This window comes from Tasmannia lanceolata, unplaced genomic scaffold (assembly GCF_043159265.1).
Source record: "Tasmannia lanceolata isolate RefF3 unplaced genomic scaffold, GAP_Taslan_0.1 ptg000013l, whole genome shotgun sequence".
Lineage (NCBI taxonomy): Eukaryota > Viridiplantae > Streptophyta > Magnoliopsida > Canellales > Winteraceae > Tasmannia > Tasmannia lanceolata.
In genome coordinates, this window is record NW_027518690.1 from 50694694 (window position 1) to 50722266 (window position 27573).

A 27573-nucleotide genomic window follows, 5' to 3' on the forward strand; every position below is an offset into this window, starting at 1 on the left:
GTTTAGCGTTTTAGGTTTTGGGGAGTGGGTGGGAATAACAACAAATGTTAGTTAAAGAGGAGTTAAAAATAATAAAAAGGCAAACATAATATTCAATAATAAAACAGTATTCCAAACTTGACATAGTACAGAAACTTGTCTGCACGCACATTAAGTCTGACACTGCTAACAATACATTTAGAAGAGTCAGTGTTAATATGTATTGGCACGCGTGTAAGTGTTTTTTTTTATGGGCAGTGTCATCAGTAAATTCAAAGTGTCGACTAAATCAGATAATGGTAGTTTTTCAAAATGGGTGCACGTGTTTAACCAAGAGGTAGTGTATGCTTTCTACATAAATGAAGCGAATCAATTCAGAAGCTTCCATAATTGTCTGGTTTTTATTCTTTATTCCTTTTTCCTTCTCTATAAACCTATTTCATCCTGTTCAAAATTTACAGTGCAGTTGATGCTGTGTGATTTGCGAAGAGCTGGAGCCATTGTTAGTCACTTGGCTTCTGCTTTATGACTAAATACTCTTTGTGTATCAGTTCAGTAGTTACTAGAAGAAACAAGCTTTTGGTGACTGTAGGAAAATGGTCACTGTTGAAGGCAACTTCTTTTCTGCTGGAGTAAGCCAATAAATACTTGTTGGATAATGGTCTTGGAAATGTGTCATAAAGAGAAGGCCCTTTCTTTCTGGTAATTTCATCTGAAACTTGTCCTGCAATAGTTGCTTCAGCCTAGCATAACCTGAAATAAGTCATTTTTCCTAGAAGAGGAGTGACAAGAATGGTAAGCAAAGCTCCGATCAAATGGTCAAAGCACCTCACGCCATCCCAAGTCTAGCGGCAGGATGAGAGTCGAACAAGTCATCCCAAAAGCTGCCCCTTTATTTGATTCTCCAACAGCAAAGTATGCCATCGGCTTCAGACATGATCATCACACTTTTGGCCTCATGATTTCCTGTTTAGCTTCTGCTAACCTGTTCAGATCGGCCAAGCAGCTCCCGGATAGGACGAATGAAGAGAAATGTAATTTCTTAGAAAACTTCTTTACATTGGCAGAGCCTATGGATGAACTCAAAAGCGACCGGATGCACTTATGATTTTCCGATAGTGTAGACACCCCATTTTGACAGGGCCCTAAACCCGCATATTCGAATAAAATCCCGAGGTCAGGCGGAAAATGAATGAAATTAATCCGAGCAAAAGAGAATGTGGGGCCCGCTTGTGTGGGGCCCGTTTGATGTGGGACCCGCCTGTGTGGGACCCGCTTTTGTGGGACCCGCTGGTGTGGGGCCCGTTGATGTGGGACCCGCCTGTGTGGGACCCGCTTTTGTGGGACCCATTTGTGTGGGACCCGCTGATGTGGGACCCGTTTGCGTGGGGCCGCTTGTGTGGGGCCCGCTGTTGTGGGACCCGCTTATGTGGTCAAAGAGAGAATAAGGACAGTCATCATTTTCTTTGTTTTTAAAGTGGGCGTAATGAGTGGTTTTGGTTTTCGTATGGCATCCAATGCCATTTGAAAATTGTTTTTTATTTTTTTATTTATTTTTTTGCAAAAATTTAAGGGAATTGGGGGGACATGAGGGGGACAAAAAAACTCTCATTTTTCTCCCCTCATGAGGACTCATGATGAGTCTCCCTCTGATCTCTCGCACAGAGGAGAAAACAGAAAAAAACCAGAGGAGAAAAAAAGGGGAGCAGAGGAAAAACCAAAGGAGAAAAAAACCAGAGGAGAAAAAAGAAAGAAAAGGGGAAGGAAAAACCCACAGCCATTCTCCATCTTCCTCCTCTACCGTACCCCACCACCTCTCCCAACTCCGGCCAAGCCTCCTCCACAGCCGCCCATCTCCGGCCACCACCACTGCCTCCAGCCGCCCACCTTCTTCTCCGGCAGGCTTGCCGGAATCCGGCAAGCCTACAACCTCTCCATCTTCCCCCACCATCCGAACCTCTCTCCACGGCCAATCACATCCGCTCATCACCGCCACCACAACCACCCTCCTCCACAACCATACCCTCCACCATTGCAGCCACCCAAAATCCCCAAACCCACCACCACCAAGCCTCTCCACAGCCACCTCCTCTGTCACAAAAAAATAAAAATAAAAAAAAAAACCATTGCTTTGAGCTGCAGAGAGAGAGAGAAAGAGAGAGAGAGTCTTCTCCTCCGGCGACCCAACCGGATTCCGGCCACCACCTTTGCAGCCACCTCTCCAGGCCACCATCTCCCATCTCCGGCCAACCTCCCACACCTCCACCATCACCCCCACAGAACCTGCAAACCGGCCACCCCTCATCGCCACCGGCCACCGCCACCTCTAGCCACCAAAAACCCTTCGAAAATCCTCCCAAGCCGCCGCCCATCCACCATCTCCACCCCAAAGCCGAACCCACTTTCTGCAACTCCCTTTCCCCCAAAACCCATTTTCAAAACGAAAACCCATTTTTCTCACCACCAAGCTTCTCCACCGCCACCCCTCTGTCACCCAGAAACCCATAAAAAAAAAAAACAGAGGAGAGGAAAAGAAAAAAAAAAAGAAGAAGAAGGAGAAGATCCACCTCCCTCTCTTGCCGCCGGCTGATCTTCCCCTACACCACCAGTACCCCATTTTCAAAAAAAAAAAGAAAGAAAGGAAGAAAGAAAGAAAAGAAAAAAACAGAGAGAGAGGGATATATATATAGACAGAGAGGGGGAGGCTCGGCCCGACCGTGTCTTCTCCGTTGTCTCGCCGGAGCTCCGGCCTCCCAAGCTGCCATTTCCGGCCTCCCAAGCAAATCTTCTCCCCACCATTTCAAGGCTGGAGCCCTCGATGCTTTGCTCCGAGTATCGGCAAAAATGAGCAATGCACTGGTAATTCTCACCCTTTATTGTGATATGTACTCCAATGATCCTCATGGGCCACGCCGGGCAATGTCCACCCTGAGTGAGCCCAGTTCCGTCCCCAATCTAACTCGGTTCAGCCTTAATCCAATTCAGCCCCAACTCGGACCCGTAACCCGACCCCAATCCGAGTGAGCCCAGTCCAACTCAGACCCAACTCAACCCAGCCGAGTTCAGCCCTTACCGGCTCGACACAACCCCTTCCCTTCCTGCCTTAGAGTCTTCGCAGGTTAAGGGATTTCTTCCTCTTTAGAGTCAGTCCTAGAGAGTTTAGGAGTCAGTCTTACCATCCTAGGGTTTAGGTGTCTGTCCTACCCCTGTAGAGTTTAGGATTCTGTCCTATCCCTTCATAAAGTTTAGGATTCCGTCCTTCCATTTTCAGAGTCAGTCTTCAGCATAGGAGTCAGTCCTTCAGTCTTTCAGGAGTCCGTCCTATCATCATAGGGGTTAGGATTCTGTCCATCCCCTCATCAAATCACGTGAATTTTATCCGTTCCTGCAAGGTATAAGATGCTGTCCAACCCTTGCAGAGTTGTTATTCTGTTCATTCCCCCCGCAAAGCATAGGATGCTGTCCAACCTTTGCGGGATATCAGGAGTCTGTCCTCCCCTTGTGATGATAGGATTCTGTCCTCTTGTGTCGAAAAAATCAGAAACATCTGAAAAATAAAAAATCTCAAAAATCTCGAGTCATTAGAGTGTAGTTAGGAAAATCTGTTCCGAACTACGGATGGCTTGATCCCTAGCTGAGGGGTACGTAGGCAGCTCAGGCGTGCTGCTGGCATCCTGAGTGCAGTCACCATTTTCACTTTCACCTTTTTTACACCATTTTTTAAATCACCATTTCACAAACATTTCTCATCTTTTCGTCCACCCAAGTTCAGTCAAACCTTTCAGTAAAATCATTTAAATCCTTCAAAAAATCATTTCAGCTTCTGAAAATATCTTTCTAGCTTTTCTCAAAAATACAAAAAACCAAAAATGGGCAAGGATGGTGATTGCCAGGTCACTCGGAGCCTTCTTTTCATTTCATTTCTGATTTTCATCGTGGTTTGCCGGTCTTATCGGTTTTTCGACGTTTTATCGGGTTTTGAGACGGGCGATGACGTAGCGTGGCCCCTTCACAGGGATTGTCCTCGCTGAGCCCAACGATAGGCTATGACGATCGTGAGACCTATCCGATCTTCAGCGGATCAGGATCACTGAGCTCGATTCCTTTAGAATCGCTCCCTGAGTCTATCGTATGTCCCATTTTCTTTTCCCTGGTATTTTGGATTTACGCACACCGTCTATTTTCTGATCCCTTCCTTGCCTCACATCTTTTAGCTTAGTGTGTGTTTGTCTTTGGTTCCTCGTGTGTTTACTTTCAGCGTGCTTATTCTTTGTGCGTTTAGTCTCACATGCTTAGCTGTAGATATTTTCCGCTTTTCTGCTTACCATCTCTGCTATTACTTGCTTAGTTGTAGCTGTGCATGTGAATGTTATTGCTTTCCTAGATGTGATGAGTTAGGATTAGATGCAGTGAGTTAGGATTTGGATGTTTACTTTCTTTTGCCCATCCCCGGGTCATGCATGCTTAGATAGACGTTTTATCGGGGATACTCGTTCCCATTTCACATGATTTTAGCCCAAAACTCTTCAAAGTTAATTAAAAATGGCATAAGAGACCAGGTGCTCGCACCTGGGCGAATTGGGGGCGCCTAACCCCTTCCCCATTCGTCATCAGGCACGGACCTTTTATATCTCTGGTTATCTGTTCCGACAGAGCACAGCATGGGATCCAGGGCCCACTTCCTTGGATGGCGACTCTTTCTTTGTTCGAGGTGCGTCTCGAATCCGGGCTGGTCCCCGAATCGAGAGGTATCTCACTTCACATCGCCGCTCATGCTGTGAGGGGCACTCTTTCGAGAGTTCCTTGGCGGAGCTCTCCTTCACGTGGATGATCCAGAGACTCGCGTGGGGGGCACGTCCCCCCGGCCCGTCCCGGATCGGGTTCCACAGATTGGCGACTCTGCTGGGGAATTTTTGAAACATTGCCTAACTCTGTAAAATTACCATTTTAATTAATTTTGAAGAAATTTGGGTCAAAACCAAGCTAAATGGGAACTTTATCGTTAGAATCCAGGGGCACCAGATAGGTGCGTAATTAAAACGAGGGATTCACACACTGCACATCATTCATCGTCATATTCTTTATTTCTTTCATTGTTTTTCATTATTATTGGCTCCACGGGATAGATTCAATGCGTGCCCGACTGGGATGTCATTACACCCTGATGGTACTGTTGAATCTATTTCCAAGCTATGCGCCGGTGCTGCAGCCGTAGACATTGGGCGTACTTTTGTCTACAGCAGCTGACGAGCAATGAAGCATACTATGTATAACATTGGGCGTACTTTTGTTATACATATTAAGTATGTTTCATACGCATAGTACCCTATAGATTGAGTCTGGAGCCTTACTTTGTTTTATATATTATGTATATACTTACTGACTTAGTGAAACCCAACTAGGAAGTACCTATGTTTATATAAGTATATTGCATTCATATAGGGTCGAACATGTGTTGCTCACACGTGTGGAGCCTAGAGTTAGGAGCTCTGTCCCCTTGGTAGACTAGGGTAGTTCATTTTACATGGCTACAGCGGTCCTAGTACACTCATCAGTCTGTCTTGAGTCGAGACTTCCTTGACTCCGCTAGATTAGACTAGGGTTGGTGCCCCTGGTTAGTATGTATATATATGTATATATATGTACATATTTGTTATTAGATTAGGGTTTACTTCCTAGTTAAGTTTTCCTTCATAATCTAATCAATTATTCCTCTCTCTCCATTCTATGGATTATCATCAGATGCTTGGCTCTTTTAGCCATGATCTATCTCCCATGTGCTTGATCATTTGATTGATCCTGATCAGATGTACTCCGCATGTCGATTGTGAGTCTATCTTGCCATTATCATTATCGGAGTGTGTGTTCTTGCTGAGAACCCTGCTTTATCTTGACCATGACGGCATACTCTTCATGTTTAGTTGCTGAGACCCTCCTAGTATAGCCGTCATGCTGCCAATTTTTTTTAGAACCCTTGAGCGTAATCATTATCCTTTTGGGTTCATTGACAAACCATGTGCTTACCTTACCACATCTCCTGGTATAGCCGTTATGCTGCCGAATTTTCTCCAAATACCTTGAGTGTGGTCATCATCCTTTTAGGCTTGTTGACAAACCATGTACTTGTCGTACTACATCTTCATGTACAACCGTTAAGCTGTCGGATTTTGATCCAAGGGAAGGATGTGTTGGCGCTACCTTTTGTCTCAACTTGCACATTACATTGCTATGGGATTAATTCTCATTGAGCCTAGTGTTTATGATGTCCATGACAGGAGTCTTAGTCACTCGTCTACCATCAACCCCAAAAAGCTTTCATCTCTAAACTCGCTTGGTCTAGCCCGCTATACCTTTTTCCTCTCACATTGCCCAGATGGCTGAGTATGCTGAAAGTCTCGTCTTGAGAGAAATGAGAGAGATGGTGATGACATCCATGACCTGATAGACGGGGATCCCCTCAGTCTTCTCGAACTCAAATGCTTCTGAGAACCCTGCACATAACCGTGTTGCACTTCTTTCACCCACCATGGGAACCATTCAACTCATTCAACCCTTCACAGATCTTACCACCTCTACCTATACCACCTCTGGGCTGGAAAATGATTAGGAAGGGAAAAGAAAAATGTCAGAGCTTGAACTCCTTGAAAACATTATACCAGAGAAAGCCTTGCCATTGTCAGGTGCTAAAGGACAATTTGAGCTGGATCAACAGAAACCAAAGAGGCCCTCTCTTCTGAGATTCTAACTCCAGGATTGCTCTCTCCAATCATTATCAATGAAGGCACGTTGTCCTTGAACTTTCAGCGCCAATCCGTTGCCTCCGATGAAGTGTCTCATCTTTGAAATTTGTTTGGAAGAGTGTATACCAACCCTCCTGTCAAAGTTGGTAAGCCTAACCATGTCAATATCAATTCTACGTACGTTGTGTTTATTGGTCTCTCTCATTGTGAACCAATGTCCAATCTTTTGTTGAATTTGATGGAGAGCCTATCGTGGCGCGTCAAAAATCAATGTATGTACTTCAAACATTCAATGCAACGAACATTTGATTCCAGTGTCGTCATTATTCTTGTATATGTTCACTCTTGGATCTAATGTTAATAAACAAATTAAGACACCCTCCTCAGACGAGGATGCCGATGAAATTCTCCTCGAGATTTGAAAGCTGATCAAACGAGGGGAAGAGCGTCGAGCAAAGCCACTCGAAGATGAAATCGATACCGTGGATAGTGGTATCCAAATCCGAAACTCGGGAAATAAGGATTGGCAAAATCTCCCGAAGAGCGCAAAGAATCGATAAACCTATTTAGAGGGTTCAAATAAGTGTTGCTTGGTCCTATGAGGATAAACCAGAAGCATGCCTTGGCACTGTTCAACGTAAGTCACCCTCAGCTTCAGACATCGGGTCGAAAAAGTGAAAATTTCAAACGAAGAATACCAGACATCAAGTGAAGTTAATGAAAAATTGAGAGAAGACTTTCGGACAACAAAGTCATGAGCATAGAACATGAACCCCAAAAAGAATACTTGGGCTATACATTCCGATGGAATTTCAAGTTAGAACATTCAAGGAGTAGGGGCCTCCCCGACATCCAATAAAAAAAAGATAGAATCCAGAGAAGAAAGGAGAGGGGAGCATGCCCCACGTCAACTCCTCAAGAACGTCAGAATCTCAAAAAGCAAAGCTGATAAATAGATTGAAAATTTCAAAATCATCTTCAGCATTTAGAGAAGACCCAGAGTCGTAGAATCCCGAATATCAGTGCGAGATCTCAAAGACAAAGTGGGAATTCAATCAGTCTAGCTCGCACAGTGCAGATGAAGTCTTGCCAGGAAATGCCGCCAGACTCCTCAAAAAAAAAAAGAGAAAGAGAAAAAGTTCAAAGCCATTGAACCTTAGCCATTCAAGAAGCTTGTATGCCAAAACACCAGAAGGCCATCATTGGACGCCTGAGCCTTAAATGCCAAAATCCCAAGTTTAAAAAAAAAAAAAAAATCCTTTTACAAACACCTTTGAGCCTCAACAAAATCAAACATTCTTTTCAAACACCCACAAACCAGGGGTAGTTCGTCCGAACTACGTCTGACCTGATCCCTTTCTACAGGGTACGTAGGCAACCTGATCAATTCAGGTTCGGTCTACCTTTGGAATAAAAATCAAATTATTCCCTTTCAACTTTTGAGCTTAAAGCCAAATCATTATGTTCCAAACCCCAGCGAACTACGCGGACCTGATCCTCCATTTTTGGGGTACTTTAGGCAACCTGGCCGATCAAGGTTCAGTCGAAACTTTGAAATCCAAAAGAAATATCCAATCCATTTGAACACAAGCCCACCTAGAAAGTCCTTCTGGTGAACAAGCAGAGGTTCAAAGTCAAGAAAAAAAAACGACGGAGTCTGAAGACCCGCTAGGCTGAAAACCCGAGAGGGCAGTCTAGGCAAAATTTAGGGTCATTCACCCGCTAAGTTGACAACTGAAAAGTCAGCTTAGGCAAAAATTAGGGTATCAAGCCCGCTGGATTGAAAACCCGAAAGGGCGAACCAGGCAAAAGTTAGGGCAAGCGGTCCATCAGATTGAAAACCTGAAAAGGCAATCTGGTCAATGGCAATGACTTCCAACAAAAAGTGAATCATTGAGATGGAGAAACAGTCTTCAACCAGGGTAAAATCTCGGAGTCCAAGTAGTGCCAGCGAGCTTACTTTAACATTCCTCTAAACTGGGGGCATTGAAACCGAGCAATCCGAAAGGGATAATAACCATGACATAAACACCGAAAAAGGAGAGTAGTGCCTCTTGACACGGTCTTCAAAATACTCTAAGAGTGGCTAAGCCATACCCTTGAAAAATAACACATCAGATCCAAGAGTGAGTCGAAAGCGAGTCGAGTCCTTAAAGCAATAAGAGTCTTCTTTGATTGAGTCCTTGGAAATCTGTTCCTCCTTCATATTTGTGTTCCCTTTCCTTGCAAAGTCTAAACTGTCGGGTGCTGGAAGAATGGGACTGTGTCCTCCAAAATGCAAAGAAAATTCAGAGTAAATCCTGGTTTAGGTATCAGAAGGGGCGAGAGACATCTTGTTCAAACTTACTAGAGACCTTAAGCCTCCAAAAGTGAGCAATGCGAAAGAAGGGATTCTCAGACCCAGCCATCATGGTGATTGTCCTACTCTCTCCATACAAAAAAATTGTGCAACCTCAAGCCTTCATGAAACGAAGCATCTTTTCTTCAACCATCATTGTCCTGCCTCCTTAAAACTCCTGTCATGGAAACACAATATACTAGGGGCATCTTTTATGACTCGCGTCATAAAAGATGTCAAGCACACAAAGGCAATCAGTAATAAGGCCTCCAGCAAGTTAAGATAAGAGGGGTACGAGCACATCTCAAGCCAAACCTCTAAACTCCTCAGTTGATTCCACTCTTCAGAAGAGTCAATTCTCCAAGAAAATCAGTTTTCCTAGCGAAGTCTAGAATTTGCTCACGCAGCCTTCAATCTCCAGCAGAATTCAGTTCTCTCAGAAGAAATGATCAATACTCAGAACCTCAGCAGATCATGTGAGTCTGGTCCTCAGCAAAGAACTCGCAATCCCATTTTCTCGGCAAGAGACAAAGCAATTTTCAAATGAATCAATCTGAATCAATAAATCAATCAATCAAAATCAAAAGAAATATCCATCCCTTCTGTGTAAGACCCCTGAGGCATCCCATCCGCGTAAGACCCCTGAGGCATCCCATCTGTGTAAGACCCCTGATGCATCATCTGTGTAAGACCCCTGAGGCATCCTATCCGTGTAAGACCCCTGAGGCATCCCATCTGTGTAAGACCCCTGAGGCATCATCCGTGTAAGTCTCCCTGAGAGCATCCAACCAAAGTCTCCCTGAGAGCACCCAACCAAAGTCTCCCTGAGAGCACCCTCACCAAAGTCTCCCTGAGAGCACCTCACTAAAGTCTCCCTGAGAGCACCCAACCAAAGTCTCCCTGAGAGCACCCTCACCAAAGTCTCCCTGAGAGCACCTCACTAAAGTCTCCCTGAGAGCATCTAACCAAAGTCTCCCTGAGAGCACCCAACCAAAGTCTCCCTGAGAGCACCTCACTAAAGTCTCCCTGAGAGCACCTCACCAAAATCTCCCTGAGAGCACCTCACTAAAGTCTCCGTGAGAGCACCCAACTAAAGTCTCCCTGAGAGCACCCAACCAAAGTCTCCCTGAGAGCACCCAACTAAAGTCTCCCTGAGAGCACCGCACTAAAGTCTCCCTGAGAGCATCCAACCAAAGTCTCCCTGAGAGCACCTCACTAAAGTCTCCCTGAGAGCACCCAACCAAAGTCTCCCTGAGAGCACCTCACTAAAGTCTCCCTGAGAGCACCTCACTAAAGTCTCCCTGAGAGCACCTCACCAAAGTCTCCCTGAGAGCACCCAACTAAAGTCTCCCTGAGAGCACCCGCACTAAAGTCTCCCTGAGAGCACCTCACCAAAGTCTCCCTGAGAGCACCTCACTAAAGTCTCCCTGAGAGCACCCACCCAAAGTCTCCCTGAGAGCATCCAACCAAAGTCTCCCTGAGAGCACCTCACTAAAGTCTCCCTGAGAGCACCTCACCAAAGTCTCCCTGAGAGCACCCAACCAAAGTCTCCCTGAGAGCACCTCACTAAAGTCTCCCTTAGAGCACCCATTCCGCGTTGTTCATCTGTCAAGATGCTGTCTTTTCAGATCCCGATTTAGGTTTGATCATGATGCTGTCTAATCATTCCGCTATGTTCATCTGTCAAGATGCTGTCTTCTCAGATCCCAATTTCGGTTTGATCATGATGCTGTCTAATCATTCCGCTGTGTTCATCTGTCAAGATCCTGTCTTCTCAGATCCCAATTTAGGTTTGATCATGATGCTGTCTAATCATTCCGCTATATTCATCTGTCAAGATGCTGTCTTCTCAGATCCCGATTCAGGTTTGATCATGATGCTGTCTAATCATTCCGCTGTGTTCATCTGTCAAGATGCTGTCTTCTCAGATCCCGATTCAGGTTTGATCATGATGCTGTCTAATCATTCCGCTATGTTCATCTGTCAAGATGCTGTCTTCTCAGATCCCAATTTCGGTTTGATCATGATGCTGTCTAATCATTCCGCTGTGTTCATCTGTCAAGATCCTGTCTTCTCAGATCCCAATTTAGGTTTGATCATGATGCTGTCTAATCATTCCGCTATATTCATCTGTCAAGATGCTGTCTTCTCAGATTCCGATTCAGGTTTGATCATGATGCTGTCTAATCATTCCGCTGTGTTCATCTGTCAAGATGCTGTCTTCTCAGATCCCGATTCAGGTTTGATCATGATGCTGTCTAATCATTCCGCCGTGTTCATCTGTCAAGATGCTGTCTTCTCAGATCCCAATTCAGGTTTGATCATGATGCTGTCTAATCATTCCGCTGTATTCATCTGTCAAGATGCTGTCTTCTCAGATCCCAATTTAAGTTTGATCATGATGCTGTCTAATCATTCCGCTGTGTTCATCTGTCAAGATGCTGTCTTCTCAGATCCAAATTTAGGTTTAATCATGATGCTGTCTAATCATTCCGCTGTGTTCATCTGTTAAGATGCTGTCTTCTCAGATCCCAATTCAGGAATGATCAAGATGCTGTCTAATCATTTCGCTTGTCCCAGATCCCAATTCAGGAATGATCATGATGCTGTCTAATCATTCCGCTTTACAATCTCCAAATCCCTGAGTGGCTGTCTAATCATTCCATTCTGCAATTTGTGCGAATCTGTCTCACTCCCCCTTGAGAGTCCATCTCAGTTTTCTTTTCGAGATTCTGTCTTGTCAATCCATCTTATCATTCCCTCTCGATTAGAATCTGTCTAGTCGATCCATCTCGTCACCCCCTTGCATCCTTTCTGTTTGAAATCTTGGGCCAGTCAAAATGTGTTGTCTGTTCGGCTTTGGCTTTCGTGCGACAAGCACACTCGGCCAAAGAGGGGCATCTGTAGACACCCCATTTTGACAGGGCCCTAAACCCGCATATTCGAATAAAATCCCGAGGTCAGGCGGAAAATGAATGAAATTAATCCGAGCAAAAGAGAATGTGGGGCCCGCTTGTGTGGGGCCCGTTTGATGTGGGACCCGCCTGTGTGGGACCCGCTTTTGTGGGACCCGCTGGTGTGGGGTCCGTTGATGTGGGACCCGCCTGTGTGGGACCCGCTTTTGTGGGACCCATTTGTGTGGGACCCGCTGATGTGGGACCCGCTTGCGTGGGGCCGCTTGTGTGGGGCCCGCTGTTGTGGGACCCGCTTATGTGGTCAAAGAGAGAATAAGGACAGTCATCATTTTCTTTGTTTTTAAAGTGGGCGTAATGAGTGGTTTTGGTTTTCGTATGGCATCCAATGCCATTTGAAAATTGTTTTTTATTTTTTTATTTATTTTTTTGCAAAAATTTAAGGGAATTGGGGGGACATGAGGGGGACAAAAAAACTCTCATTTTTCTCCCCTCATGAGGACTCATGATGAGTCTCCCTCTTATCTCTCGCACAGAGGAGAAAACAGAAAAAAACCAGAGGAGAAAAAAAGGGGAGCAGAGGAAAAACCAAAGGAGAAAAAAACCAGAGGAGAAAAAAGAAAGAAAAGGGGAAGGAAAAACCCACAGCCATTCTCCATCTTCCTCCTCTACCGTACCCCACCACCTCTCCCAACTCCGGCCAAGCCTCCTCCACAGCCGCCCATCTCCGGCCACCACCACTGCCTCCAGCCGCCCACCTTCTTCTCCGGCAGGCTTGCCGGAATCCGGCAAGCCTACAACCTCTTCATCTTCCCCCACCATCCGAACCTCTCTCCACGGCCAATCACATCCGCTCATCACCGCCACCACAACCACCCTCCTCCACAACCATACCCTCCACCATTGCAGCCACCCAAAATCCCCAAACCCACCACCACCAAGCCTCTCCACAGCCACCTCCTCTGTCACAAAAAAATAAAAATAAAAAAAAAAACCATTGCTTTGAGCTGCAGAGAGAGAGAGAAAGAGAGAGAGAGTCTTCTCCTCCGGCGACCCAACCGGATTCCGGCCACCACCTTTGCAGCCACCTCTCCAGGCCACCATCTCCCATCTCCGGCCAACCTCCCACACCTCCACCATCACCCCCACAGAACCTGCAAACCGGCCACCCCTCATCGCCACCGGCCACTGCCACCTCTAGCCACCAAAAACCCTTCGAAAATCCTCCCAAGCCGCCGCCCATCCACCATCTCCACCCCAAAGCCGAACCCACTTTCTGCAACTCCCTTTCCCCCAAAACCCATTTTCAAAACGAAAACCCATTTTTCTCACCACCAAGCTTCTCCACCGCCACCCCTCTGTCACCCAGAAACCCATAAAAAAAAAAAAACAGAGGAGAGGAAAAGAAAAAAAAAAAGAAGAAGAAGGAGAAGATCCACCTCCCTCTCTTGCCGCCGGCTGATCTTCCCCTACACCACCAGTACCCCATTTTCAAAAAAAAAAAGAAAGAAAGGAAGAAAGAAAGAAAAGAAAAAAACAGAGAGAGAGGGATATATATATAGACAGAGAGGGGGAGGCTCGGCCCGACCGTGTCTTCTCCGTTGTCTCGCCGGAGCTCCGGCCTCCCAAGCTGCCATTTCCGGCCTCCCAAGCAAATCTTCTCCCCACCATTTCAAGGCTGGAGCCCTCGATGCTTTGCTCCGAGTATCGGCAAAAATGAGCAATGCACTGGTAATTCTCACCCTTTATTGTGATATGTACTCCAATGATCCTCATGGGCCACGCCGGGCAATGTCCACCCTGAGTGAGCCCAGTTCCGTCCCCAATCTAACTCGGTTCAGCCTTAATCCAATTCAGCCCCAACTCGGACCCGTAACCCGACCCCAATCCGAGTGAGCCCAGTCCAACTCAGACCCAACTCAACCCAGCCGAGTTCAGCCCTTACCGGCTCGACACAACCCCTTCCCTTCCTGCCTTAGAGTCTTCGCAGGTTAAGGGATTTCTTCCTCTTTAGAGTCAGTCCTAGAGAGTTTAGGAGTCAGTCTTACCATCCTAGGGTTTAGGTGTCTGTCCTACCCCTGTAGAGTTTAGGATTCTGTCCTATCCCTTCATAAAGTTTAGGATTCCGTCCTTCCATTTTCAGAGTCAGTCTTCAGCATAGGAGTCAGTCCTTCAGTCTTTCAGGAGTCCGTCCTATCATCATAGGGGTTAGGATTCTGTCCATCCCCTCATCAAATCACGTGAATTTTATCCGTTCCTGCAAGGTATAAGATGCTGTCCAACCCTTGCAGAGTTGTTATTCTGTTCATTCCCCCCGCAAAGCATAGGATGCTGTCCAACCTTTGCGGGATATCAGGAGTCTGTCCTCCCCTTGTGATGATAGGATTCTGTCCTCTTGTGTCGAAAAAATCAGAAACATCTGAAAAATAAAAAATCTCAAAAATCTCGAGTCATTAGAGTGTAGTTAGGAAAATCTGTTCCGAACTACGGATGGCTTGATCCCTAGCTGAGGGGTACGTAGGCAGCTCAGGCGTGCTGCTGGCATCCTGAGTGCAGTCACCATTTTCACTTTCACCTTTTTTACACCATTTTTTAAATCACCATTTCACAAACATTTCTCATCTTTTCGTCCACCCAAGTTCAGTCAAACCTTTCAGTAAAATCATTTAAATCCTTCAAAAAATCATTTCAGCTTCTGAAAATATCTTTCTAGCTTTTCTCAAAAATACAAAAAACCAAAAATGGGCAAGGATGGTGATTGCCAGGTCACTCGGAGCCTTCTTTCCATTTCATTTCTGATTTTCATCGTGGTTTGCCGGTCTTATCGGTTTTTCGACGTTTTATCGGGTTTTGAGACGGGCGATGACGTAGCGTGGCCCCTTCACAGGGATTGTCCTCGCTGAGCCCAACGATAGGCTATGACGATCGTGAGACCTATCCGATCTTCAGCGGATCAGGATCACTGAGCTCGATTCCTTTAGAATCGCTCCCTGAGTCTATCGTATGTCCCATTTTCTTTTCCCTGGTATTTTGGATTTACGCACACCGTCTATTTTCTGATCCCTTCCTTGCCTCACATCTTTTAGCTTAGTGTGTGTTTGTCTTTGGTTCCTCGTGTGTTTACTTTCAGCGTGCTTATTCTTTGTGCGTTTAGTCTCACATGCTTAGCTGTAGATATTTTCCGCTTTTCTGCTTACCATCTCTGCTATTACTTGCTTAGTTGTAGCTGTGCATGTGAATGTTATTGCTTTCCTAGATGTGATGAGTTAGGATTAGATGCAGTGAGTTAGGATTTGGATGTTTACTTTCTTTTGCCCATCCCCGGGTCATGCATGCTTAGATAGACGTTTTATCGGGGATACTCGTTCCCATTTCACATGATTTTAGCCCAAAACTCTTCAAAGTTAATTAAAAATGGCATAAGAGACCAGGTGCTCGCACCTGGGCGAATTGGGGGCGCCTAACCCCTTCCCCATTCGTCATCAGGCACGGACCTTTTATATCTCTGGTTATCTGTTCCGACAGAGCACAGCATGGGATCCAGGGCCCACTTCCTTGGATGGCGACTCTTTCTTTGTTCGAGGTGCGTCTCGAATCCGGGCTGGTCCCCGAATCGAGAGGTATCTCACTTCACATCGCCGCTCATGCTGTGAGGGGCACTCTTTCGAGAGTTCCTTGGCGGAGCTCTCCTTCACGTGGATGATCCAGAGACTCGCGTGGGGGGCACGTCCCCCCGGCCCGTCCCGGATCGGGTTCCACAGATAGATGAAGAAATTCCAGTGTGAATCCATGGAAAACATGTATCACGGTGTTTGCCATTTTGGTCAGTGAAAACCAATTGAAGTTGAACCAGAGATTTTATATTCATATGAAACTGTTAGAAGAGTTAAGTAATCATGTGCCCGTCTAAGGGTATTTTAGTCTTTCTCATTGTACAACCCTATATATATATATATATATATATATATATATATATATATATATTGTGTGTGTGTGTGTGTGAGAGAGAGGTCATATATATCATATTCTTTGATACTCTCTTTCTCATCTCTCTCCCTCAAATTTTCTCCCTCTCCATCATCAACATGGTATCAAAGCCCTAGGATTCTTACGTTCCCATCCTTTTCTTTTCTTTTCTCCCACTTTCTTTTTCTTTTCTTCCAAACTCAAAAAAAAAGTTATTGTTCACATGAGCAGTATTGCGTGGACAGTTCCGCGTGAACTGTACCGCGTGAAAAGTACCACTGCACTGATCACGTGAACAGTAACCCTAATCTTCTAGGGATGTCAGAGGGCACTAAATGGCGGATCTATTCTCGTTGGTCGTCGTCGTCGTCTTCGTCGTCTTGATGTCGTAAACCTTCACTGTTTCCTTTTTTATGCCAAAGATGTTGTGATCAAGACTTTTCTTTGGAAGAGTTGTTAGCCCCATGATGCATCTCAGATCGTCCAAAGACATTTGGGAGCTAGTTGAAACCTTATATTCAGGAAACAATACAGTAATCAATGAAGCCCCTTAGGGAGGGAGGCGGTCTCTCTCTCTCTCTCTCTCTCTCACTATTTTTTGAGTCTCGCCCTCTCTCTCATCTCGCTCCTTTGCTGGCAAAAGATGAGCGTGGAGGCCGGATCTGGAACCGTGGATGTCGGATTTGGAATCGTGGAGGCCAGATCTGGAGTGTAGCTCTTCCGTAGAACCGTGGAGCCGTGGAGGCCTTAAAGCTGGATCTAGAGCCGAGGAAAACATTGGAGGTTGCCGGAGACCATGGGTTGCTGGACCTGGAGCCGTGGAAGGCCGGCTATATGCGGTGCGAGGCTGTGGATTATCGGATTTGGAGACCGTGGAGGATCTGGGAGGCTGTGGGTTGCCGGATTTAGCAATAGGGTTGCTTGGTCTGGCCGTAGGAGGCCGTGGTCTTCCGAATTAAGATCGTGGGTGGTGGCCTGAAGACGCCAGTGGCAATGGAGGTTGCCGGATTCTTGATGACGGTGGTAGTGGCTGAGACTCCTCCAGCGGAGATGGCTTTTGTGGAGGAGATGTAAGAGAGACTGGAGGTGGTGGCCGTGGAGAAGGAGGTAGTCGTCGGCGGGGAGGATGACCCGCTGGTGTTTGGTGGTGGTACGAGGTGGAGGCCGCCAGAGATCGAAAGATGTTGCTGAGTGGTTGGCTATCGTGCACGGTTAGGGGCGCACAATAGCTCTGGGCCTTCGAGCGGGATTTTTGAAAATCGAATTTGGAATATGGTAGAGAAGTCTGTGTGATGTGGCAGGCCACGATCTTGACTTGGTGGGCCCAACAAGATGGCACTTTTTGTTGGATTCGATACAATTGAGGCTATTGGGTAATGTAAGGGGTAATGGGTTTTTCTTTTGGGCCAAGGAGAATGCTCCTGGGCAATTTATACTATGTAAATCTGGTGGGACAACTGGTCTCCATTGTAAATTTTGCCGGTATGAATATATTTGTCAATTTTTTTTTTTTTAAAAAGAAACCTTATATTCAGTAGTAAATAACTTGTATCAGTTTGATGTGAAGAATGCCTTTCTGCATGGTGACCTGACTGGGGGAGTCTATATGGAGCAACCTCTTGGGTATGTTGCTCAGGGGAGATGAGATCAGTGTGTTGTCTCCGTAAGGCTCTTTATGGACATACGCAGTCTCTCTAAGTTTGGTTTGAGAGATTTAATGAGGCTATTATGTGCTTTGGTATGACCATTCAAAAAAAAAATTATGTGCTTTGGTATGAAGCAATGTGATGTCGATCACTGACTGTTTAGTTTTCACTCTGATGCTGGATATATTTTCGACGATATTTTTATTAGTGGAAATGACAGGACAAGCTTACAAAAGGTGAAAGAATTTCTTCAAATAGAGTTATGCACCAAGGATCTAGTTCGTCTTAGGTATTTCCTGGGAGTAGATCAATTTTCAAAGGAAGTATGCGGTGGATATATTAGAGGAGACAGGATCCTTGGGAACAAAACTTGCCGAGGTACCCATGTTATCCTAATGTGAAGCTCTATCCAGATCAAGGAGAGTTATTGGAAGATCCAAGCAGGTACAGGAGATTGGTTGGCAAATTGATCTATTTGATTGAGACTCATCATGATACTCTTTGCGGTAGGAATGGTTAGTCAATTTACGAGTTATCCGCATATCTCCCATAAGGAAGCAATTCTTCAAATAGTTAAGTACTTGAAGAGTACTCTTGGGAAAGGCTTGTTCTTCAGAAAATATGATCACATTAAGCTGGAAATATTCACTGATGCAGACTAGGCAGGATCTCCAGCAGACATGAGGTCAACTATAAGGTATTGTACCTTTGTTGGAGGAAATTTTGTATCATGGCAGAGTAATAAACAAGATGTGGCGCTAGATCTAATGCATAGGCAGAGTATCAAGCTATGACTCACACGTGTGGGGAGTTGACTTGGTTCACAAGGGAGAAATATGCACAAGCTCCAAAAGGGAGAAATATGCATTGTGTTTACTCGATCCGGAGATCAATTGGCTGATATGTTTACCAAACTACTAGGAAAGTCTAAGCTGTGTGATATTTGTAACAAGCTGGGGTTGTATGACATATACACTCCAACTTGAGGGGGAGTGTTAGAAGGGTTAATTATGTGCCAGTCTAAGGGTATTTTAGTTATGTATAGATCATATTCTATGAGAGATCTAATTTTGACTGTCACTCTTCTCCACTTCTCTTTCTTATCTCTATCTCTCTCAAGGTTTCTCCTCCATCGTCAACAGAAATAAATGGGCATCCCACTCAGTATTGGTTCCCTTAATGTTCTGATCAAGGCACTATGTGAGAATAGTGGAACCTGGGACGCCTCCTTTAGGGTCTTCAGACAAATGCCTGATTGTGGGTGTATCCCCGATTCTTATGCTTATGGTATATTGATTAATGGGCCATGTAAAGTTCAGAATATTAGCGAAGCACAAGAACTGTTCAAAGAAATGAGTGTGAGAGGTCATCTACCTACTGCTTTTACATGTCATTGGTACATGGCTTGTGTCTGTCTAACAATTTCGATGAAACCGTGGAATTGATAGAAGAAAAAATATTGAACCCAATGAAGTTAATTACAGCTCTCTAATGGTTGGTCCCGCTAAAGGTGGGTGCTCTTTGCAAGCCATTGGGCTGCTGGAAAAAGATGGTCAGTAAGCATTATTTGAACGGTAAGTTGGTAACTTACAGCACAGTAGTTAATGGGCTCTGTAAAGAAAGAACCATTCAAAAAGCCTTGGAAATTCTAGATAGGATGATGCTTCAGGGGTGGGGTTGTAAACCATATGCCAGACTTTATGGTAAGCTCATAAATGGTTTATGTGATTCTTTTTTTTTAGAAAGCATAAATGGTTTATGGCTTTTGTGATTCTTGTAAGTTTTAGAAATCAGCATACTTAATGTGATGATCCTAAGTGGAAATTCTCCTAATCATGTTATTTCAGAGCGTCCATGTTAAGATGCACAATATGGTGGTTTGGGGACTCAGAATTTTCCAGACTGAGCTATTCAGGTGTACGAGTGTACTCACTTAAAAGCATTTCAACCTGAGTTAGAACTTTTTCATGTTCTTGTGGGTTGTTTTTGTAAGAAGGAGATGTGCATAAAGCTTCACATATGGCTAATGAGATGATGCTTGACAAAGGCATTCCTGAGGAGGTCAAATGGTTACTATTGTGGGTCGGTTTTGAGGTCGAAGGAAGGTGAGAGAAACAGCAGAGTTGATAGGGGCTGAGCTAATGAGTGAATTTCTTGGATCCAAAATGGCTCATTGTGATTGAATCATCTTGACACCCTCCATCGGTGCTCCAGCAGCAGTTGTGAACAATGGGGAAGGATGATCCAAAATTTTTACCATATGTGCTTAATTGAATCTATGATGGTGTAATGTTTGTACGCTGGTGGGACATCTTGTCCCCCATGGGTGTAATCTGGTTCCTATAAATGAAAGTCAATTTTCAAAATAGAAAAGAAGAAGAGATTGAATCATCTTGACTGTATTACATATTGTGTTGGAACTCCTGTTACCCAAAGACAGCGTCGTTGCAACATAGGTGTGTCATGGGTATGCTTGTAATGCTTGAAATTATAGGGTGAGTATGAGTACAACACTGATGCCAGAGAAACATGCGGAAGCTTCGGATTTCCGGCAACGGTGAAATCTAGGGCAGAATTTTGAAATTTGAGCTTTTTTTTATGGATTCTTGATGAAAAAAACTTGAAATTCAGCAAGGGGATGCCGAATCTTCAAAGAACTTGATAAAAACCTTGACTTACAAGGCTAAGATAGTAGGAATTAGAAGAAAAGCTGAGATAATCAGCTTGCAAGCTTCCTTTTCCATGAAAGATACACAAGAAAATCATCTTTGCAAGAGGTTTTCCCACCAAAACCCACTAGATCCAAGATCCAGAGAAAATTCTTTCTTTTCTTGTTTCAAAATCAAATCTAAAGTCTAGTTACAAATGGTGTCCAATGGCCTTTTATAGGCAATTACAATGTATAAAGACTAATACAACCCTCCCTAATGCAAAATGCCTAAAATGTCACAAGTACTAGAAAAATAACCAAAATACACATCCTAAAATGTAAAGACACAAATGGACATGTAAAATACCACCTAACACAAGTAACACAAAAGACAACAACAACTGCACTAGTAGAGCAATGTCAAGGCTGATGGGCGAAGGGATGCTCCTCCATCACACTCCCCTTCTTGAAAGAACTCGTACTCGAGTTCCCCCACCAGCTCACCAACTGGAAGTGTCCTCAAGGGTCAAAGACATAAATGACCCACTCTCATAGTAGAAGTACAAGGCCATCAAAATCAACCATGGTAAAAATCATCTGAAACAGCCCATCCTAGCAAGTACGGTGGACTGGAGTAGTAGCAGTATGGCACAAGCCAATGATCGACTGAAAAGAACTGAGAAGTAGTGGCCCGCCACACCAACGCGCTATAAACGCCACATGCAGTACCATCTCAACATGATCGACATCTGCCAAAACCATACATGCAACTATACGATCATCTATAACATATGTGTCCTCATGCCCCTCATCTGCATCTGTCGGCATCTCATCCGCAATCTCTGTCATCCCCTTGGGTTCGGTGTTTGGGATCTCTGCAATAGGCTCAAACTCAATGTACTCGATAACAAGATCATCAATGTCAACTGTATCACTAAGAACAACCGGTCCACCACTAGCATCGCCAATCTCCTCTATGACAACCTGACAATCTGGGTGTCTGTCATCATCAACATCAATGGTGGTGGCAATAGGCGGAGATGGACATTGAGTCGGACAACTCCACATGTCGTGGTCAAACATACCACACCAAATGCATCTCACTACCGCTCTAATGGTAGGAGTAGGGGTCGACATGGTTCGGTTCGGTTCGGTTTTGGGCTAAACCAAGAACCGAACCATATATAATCGGTTCCCTGAAATTGGAACCAGAACCGAACCATATATGTATGGAACCGAACCGAACCAGAACCATATATAATCGGTTCGGTTCAGTTCGGTTCTGGGTTTACCCAACCTTCACCAATGGCCCTGTAACCCCTGTTTAGTGTTTAGCAGATGTCCATTCTGCTAAACATCTACATGTGTCATGCGACAAGGCGCAAACCATAGTAACAGTAATAGTAGTGGGCTAGTAACAGCTTGGGTGATATTTATTGTTTTTGGTCGTCATTTTACATTTGATTAAGGCATGGAAAAGCAGAAAATGAACGGTTTGGATATTCCTATGAAGTGGGCCAACAAATGAACGGTTTGGATATTCCTATGAAGTGGGCCGTATAAAATCTCGTGGAAATGATATTTCCATCCCCTGCATGAATTAAAACTTATAAGGGGGTGAATTAAAATGGGTGTGGGGTGATTTTATCAAATGAGGAGGTATGGAACTTAAGGACTAAAGGTGAGGGTCGGTTCTCGGTTCGGTTTTCGGTTCCGGAATCCCAAACCCAGAACCGAACCGAATTTGAACCGGTTCCCGGATTTCGGAACCGGAACCGTACCATATAGAAATGGAACCGAACCGAACCATATGTGCTGGTTCGGTTCGGTTCCTCGGTTCGAACCGGAACCATGTCCACCCCTAGGTAGGAGTAACCATGTGTCGAACTAACAGTGGTGGTGATGGAATCAATTCCTGCACAAGAACCATTTTCATTTCGGTTGATCAGACCTTACGAAAGCCTCAAATTGTTTTCCGTGAAAGAAAAGTGTCAAAAACTATTGGCGCATGATGGACCGCACCTCCTGACGGATTTTATAAGTTAAATTTTGATGGAAGCTCATTGGGAAATCCAGGCCTGGGTGGAATCGGGGGCGCGCTACGTGACGCAAATGGGGTAGTCATCATGACTTACTCAGGGCCGGTTGGGTAGTGTGATGCAAATGAGGCTGAGGCAAAATCATTACTCTTAGGAGTGAGATGGTATAAGTCTCACAATATGGGTCCTCTGATGGTCGAAGGGGACTCCACAAATGTTATTGCGTGGGCTGGGGGCAGACGTGCTGGGCCATGGAGACTAGCAAGCACTGTGGAAGAGATTAGAGACCTTGTTCGAGATATCCGCCTATCATTAACGCATAGGAGACGAACAACAAATTCAATGGCGGACGTCTTAGCAAAGGCGGGTGCAATCCGATCAGACACGGAAATATCTTTTAACGATATCACGGGAATTACATAAGATTATAGTCTTGCTTTTACTATACAGTCACAGGGACATCTTGTCCTGTGTGTCAATTTGTTAATTTTTACATAAATAGTTACCTTCTCAAAAAAAAAGTACCCTTTTCATTTCCTCCCATGTCTGAATCGGAGGATCGTCAATCTCCCGTCGACGATGTACCAAGCTACACCACCATGTACGAGTGTCGCCTTGGAATCTCGATGCAGCTAAGGGTACCTGTCTCTTTGGAATGACCTTCTTGATGTTGAACACCCACTCAATGGTACTCATCCAACTAAGGATATCTTCGGCTTCCATTCCCCAATGAAACTCGGGTATCTCCACCTCACCTGTCTATCATAATACGCACGAGAAGAGTGTCTACGGACTGCTCTTGGTTTGCTTTGAATTGAGTTGCTCTTGTCGCCGCCTCATGCTTTGACTCTCAGTCTTGCAACAAAGTTTCTGATGACCAATCTGATGTTTGCACCTCCTATCAGTAGCAACACCCGCTGCTATATGAATGGAGCTCGAAACAAGTAATTGATACAACAATTCTGAGTTGCAAATGCTGTGCAGGGCTCAAAAACTTAAGGAAGAACACTCCACTTGTAAATGAAGAAGGCGAATTTCATATCTTAGGCATAGGTGTCTAACAACAGGCTGAATTTCTTAACTCACTGAACTACGCTAAAAATCACCAAACTTCAGTCGAGCAAACAGAACATAACTCCTTGAGGAAAAAATTCCAAGTCTTGATCTTGTACAAGAGGTCCTCTCATTCAAACAGTAGGCATGCATTTACTTCTATAGCAGAAATTCTTCTTTAATAGCAAGTGGGAGGAAAGACTCAAATGACCAAGGAATCGTTTACAAAAGGCCAGATTCTTCAATAGAAAACTCCAAGTGTGTATTCTTAGGTCTTGCAAATTCTAGTAGCTCTAAGCATGTTCAACACTTGGCACAGTAAGATGACACTTGCAAATGCCAAAATTCAAGGATCGAACAGAGATACAGCTGACTTATGCTCCCTTGTTGCTTTCCTTAAAAAGAAAATCCACAACAAAATTCTAGATCGAGCATTTCGTAACCAATTCCATCAACAAGGGCAAACGAACAGCAAATGAAACTTCCTGCTTCTTCCTTTCTATTCCTTGAGATCTAAAAATTTAAATGGCACAATCTAGATCCATTTACTAGATGAGCAAGCTATGAGAATCGGATGTGAATTTCATCATGAACTCCTCATTATCAACATGACAATCCACGAATTTCAAGAATTCAATTTATGAACATTTACCGATCGAGTGTTGTTCTTCTCGGCTTCTATTGTTGACTCTGAAATTTGTTCCTCCAGATGAGAGTGAAAATTATGTAGACCTTTGGAAAAAAAAATGAAGAAATTTTGTTCAAGAATCTCTTCGCTTGATCAGCAAGTTGCCGGCATTCAATCGGACTATGGAGAGCCACTCGTAATCACTCAGATCATGAGATTTCAACAACTTTACAAAGATCATAAAGAAAGAGATTTTGTCATTAAAATGCACAAACTTTCGAGGATTTTCAGCAACCTTTTCCGAAGGAACGAATGTAGAGCATATCTATTCTATTATTAAGCTCTGGCTTCAAACTTCTTCCAGATCTACAACAGATCCTTCACCTTTTGTCTCCAAGAACTGCAAAGATTAGGAAATCTTTGCTCGCTATGCTCTGATACCACTTTGATGCCGGAGAAACAAGCGGAAGCTTCGGATTTCCGGCAACGGTGAAATCTAGGGCAGAATTTTGAAATTTGAGCTTTTTTTGATGGATTCTTGATGAAAAAAACTTGAAATTCAGCAAGGGGATGCCGAATCTTCAAAGAACTTGATAAAAACCTTGACTTACAAGGCTAAGATAGTAGGAATTAGAAGAACAGCTTAGATAATCAGCTTGCAAGCTTCCTTTTCCATGAAAGATACACAAGAAAATCCTCTTTGCAAGAGGTTTTCCCACCAAAACCCACTAGATCCAAGATCTAGAGAAAATTCTTTCTTTACTTGTTTGAAAATCAAGTCTAAAGTCTAGTTACAAATGGTGGCCAATGGCCTTTTATAAACAGGCAATTACAATGTAAAAAGACTAATACAACCCTCCTTAATACAAAATGCCTAAAATGCCACAAGTACTAAAAAAAACCAAAATACCCCTCCTAAAATGCAAAGACACAAATGGACATGTAAAATACCACCTAACACGAGTGATACAAAAGACAACAACAACTGCACTAGTAGAGCAATGTCGATCAAGGTTGATGGGCGAAGGGATGCTCCTACATCAGACACCCACCTTGGTCTTGCCAATGTAATTCCTACCCATACATGGAATTAGGGCTGCATATGAACCGAGCAGGATCACGAACATGTTTGGGTTCGGCTCATTAAAAGCTCGGCTCGGGCTCGTTCGTTTACTAAACAAGCCAAATCCGAGCCTAAAAATTAGGCTCGTCAAATAAACAAGCCGAACCCGAGCTTTGTATAGTTCGGCTTGGACAAGTTCGTGAACTTTTTAGGCTCGGTTCATAAAGCCGAGCCGAGCTTTAGAGCTCGGATTATGTTCGTTATACACACACACGCACACACACACGCACACACTTAATGGTATTTATTTGATGTGTTTACTAAACGAGCTGAACCTGAACCCAACCAAGCTCGAGCCTGGCTCGGGCTCGTTTGTTTACTAAACGAGCCGAGCAAAGCTGAGCCGAGCCGAGCTGAGCCGAGCTCGAGCTTTGAGTCTAGCTTGGGCTCGTTCGTTTACTAAACGAGCCGAGTCGAGCCGAGTCAAGCTTTGTTGAATTTTGGCGAGCCGAACACGAGCCCCAAAAAATAGCTCATCACGAATACAAGCCAAGCCTCAAACTAAGCGAGCCGAGCACGAACACCCCAATGTTCGGCTCGGCTCGTTTGCAGCCCTACATGGAATCTTCAAAACGTATATGCTTAATATCAACTTTTATGCAGTGACACATTCTAGGATTGTTCTTCGGTTGGGACACCTCTCCTTCGAGGTTCAAAGTATTTTATGGCCTCATTCTCTGGATTGCAATTTGTCTGATGTCCCATATGTAGTAGACATACAGCTCTTCGCAAACGAACCTTGTTCTATCTTTACTCCCATGTGACGGTGAAGATAACTGAGCTGCCAATGCCTTATGATCTAGGATGGCTCTTGGACGAATTGTTTAGGCGGAGTCTGCACTGATGGAACCATTTTGGATGTTAAAGGGGTGGTGTATTGACTAAAGCAGATATTTAATTTGCTTTAAATGGATGCACATGGGGTTTCTTTTATGCAAATGAAAGCAGAGTATGTGGTTGGGTTATTTCCCTTAAGTCTCATTATTCATCTGTCAAATTAAATAATCAAACTAGAGTGAAAAAATGGAAACCCCCCCTCTCTCTTAACGTTATTCGTTAAGTTTTACACGCAAAGAAAAACGTTGAAGGGAGTGAATTTATCCTCAAGCAATGAACCATTCTCACGAAACCGTTAAAGGGGGGGATATCATTTCCCAAAAAAATGATAGAACTGTTGTGTGAAGTATACTAATGAAAACCCAGATGGGCCTTTGAAATGTCATGTATGCATGCAATATGGACCTCAAAACAAAGTTTGAGTATTGAAAGTGGGATTATTTAGAAGACAATGGAAAGCCAATTCCATGGCGCCTAGTTGGGAAAGCAACAAACAACATACTGCAAATGACTCCAATTCCAACTGGCAATGCTGTGAGAACCTCCGTCATCTCCTCTGATGGTAAGGGATAGAAGCAGGCCACCACATTCTGATCAAACAGTGCAACTGCAGCAAAAACCAATACCGACATGAAGGCATGGACAAAATCAATGAACCTCAGCCTATAGCTCGCCACTGCCTCTGGTGAAATGGCAATGGAGCCATCATTGTCAATGACCCACAACCCCTTTAAGGTTGCGAACCCATAAGAGACCCTCCCGCTTCCGTCCCTAAAGCTATCTGAGAAACTCAACAGGAAACACGAAATCCCACAAAGGGCAACAAGACCAGCTGTCATAGACCGGCTAACTGAATCACAATGGCCTTGGTTGGTGAAGATGGGAGATAGGAGTTGAAATGCAAGGACCGTACCCGTCGGGAGAAGGTTGGCCAAATGTGCCGTGCTCTTGCATGTTTGGCTGATAGCTTTCTGTACTAGAGTCTTTTGATCTTGGTCGTTCCGTATTGGTTTGTCATCTCCTAAGAGAGTCTGCCTCTGTTCATCTGCTTCAGCCTCAACCTTTATTTCCATGACCCAGTTTCTATTTTTGATGTTCAATTGTTGTTCTGTTTGGTTTTTGCAACATGTTGTGAGGGGTGGATGTCAATATAAATAGTGGAAGAAGAGAAGAGAGGATAAATGGTTGGAGTGATAACCTTTGTTTTTTTAATGGCAATTGGAGTGATAACTTGCAAGAAGCATAAACTGAAAATGTGTTGGAAGCAACTTTTACATGGATTGCGGAGAGGGTTTTTGTTTTTGTAAAGTGTCAGTAATGGGGTTGTTAGGAAAGGGGAAGGGCCTTCTCTATAAAGGGCTGCTGACCGTTATGAAATGGAAAGAAAAGGGCCTGTTTTTGATGAATCTTTTTGTATCGTTTAAGCTAACCAAAATTCAAATCCCGTGGGGGTTTCATTTTTCGGTTTTGCCTTGACGCAACGGATTCATGTTGAGGACTATTTGTAAATAATGCTATTGCTTGTCGGCTTCTTATTTTGCTATTTGCACCCCTTAACAAGGATGTGAACTTTGTCTTTTTACGCGATAGCGTTCGTGATAAGGAGTAATTAAAGAATTAAGTCAACTATTTTTAATGAATTATCTAATAAATAAATTAAAT

General features: G+C 44.3%; 2 pseudogenes; one reads left to right on the forward strand and one right to left on the reverse strand.

Moving 5' to 3' along the window:
• The first annotated feature begins 771 nt into the window (after positions 1-771).
• LOC143889333 (pentatricopeptide repeat-containing protein At1g05600-like) lies at positions 772-19960 on the forward strand (annotated as a pseudogene).
• Positions 19961-26192: 6232 nt separating this feature from the next.
• LOC143889334 (protein DMP6 pseudogene) lies at positions 26193-27170 on the reverse strand (annotated as a pseudogene).
• Between the last annotated feature and the right edge of the window lie 403 nt (positions 27171-27573).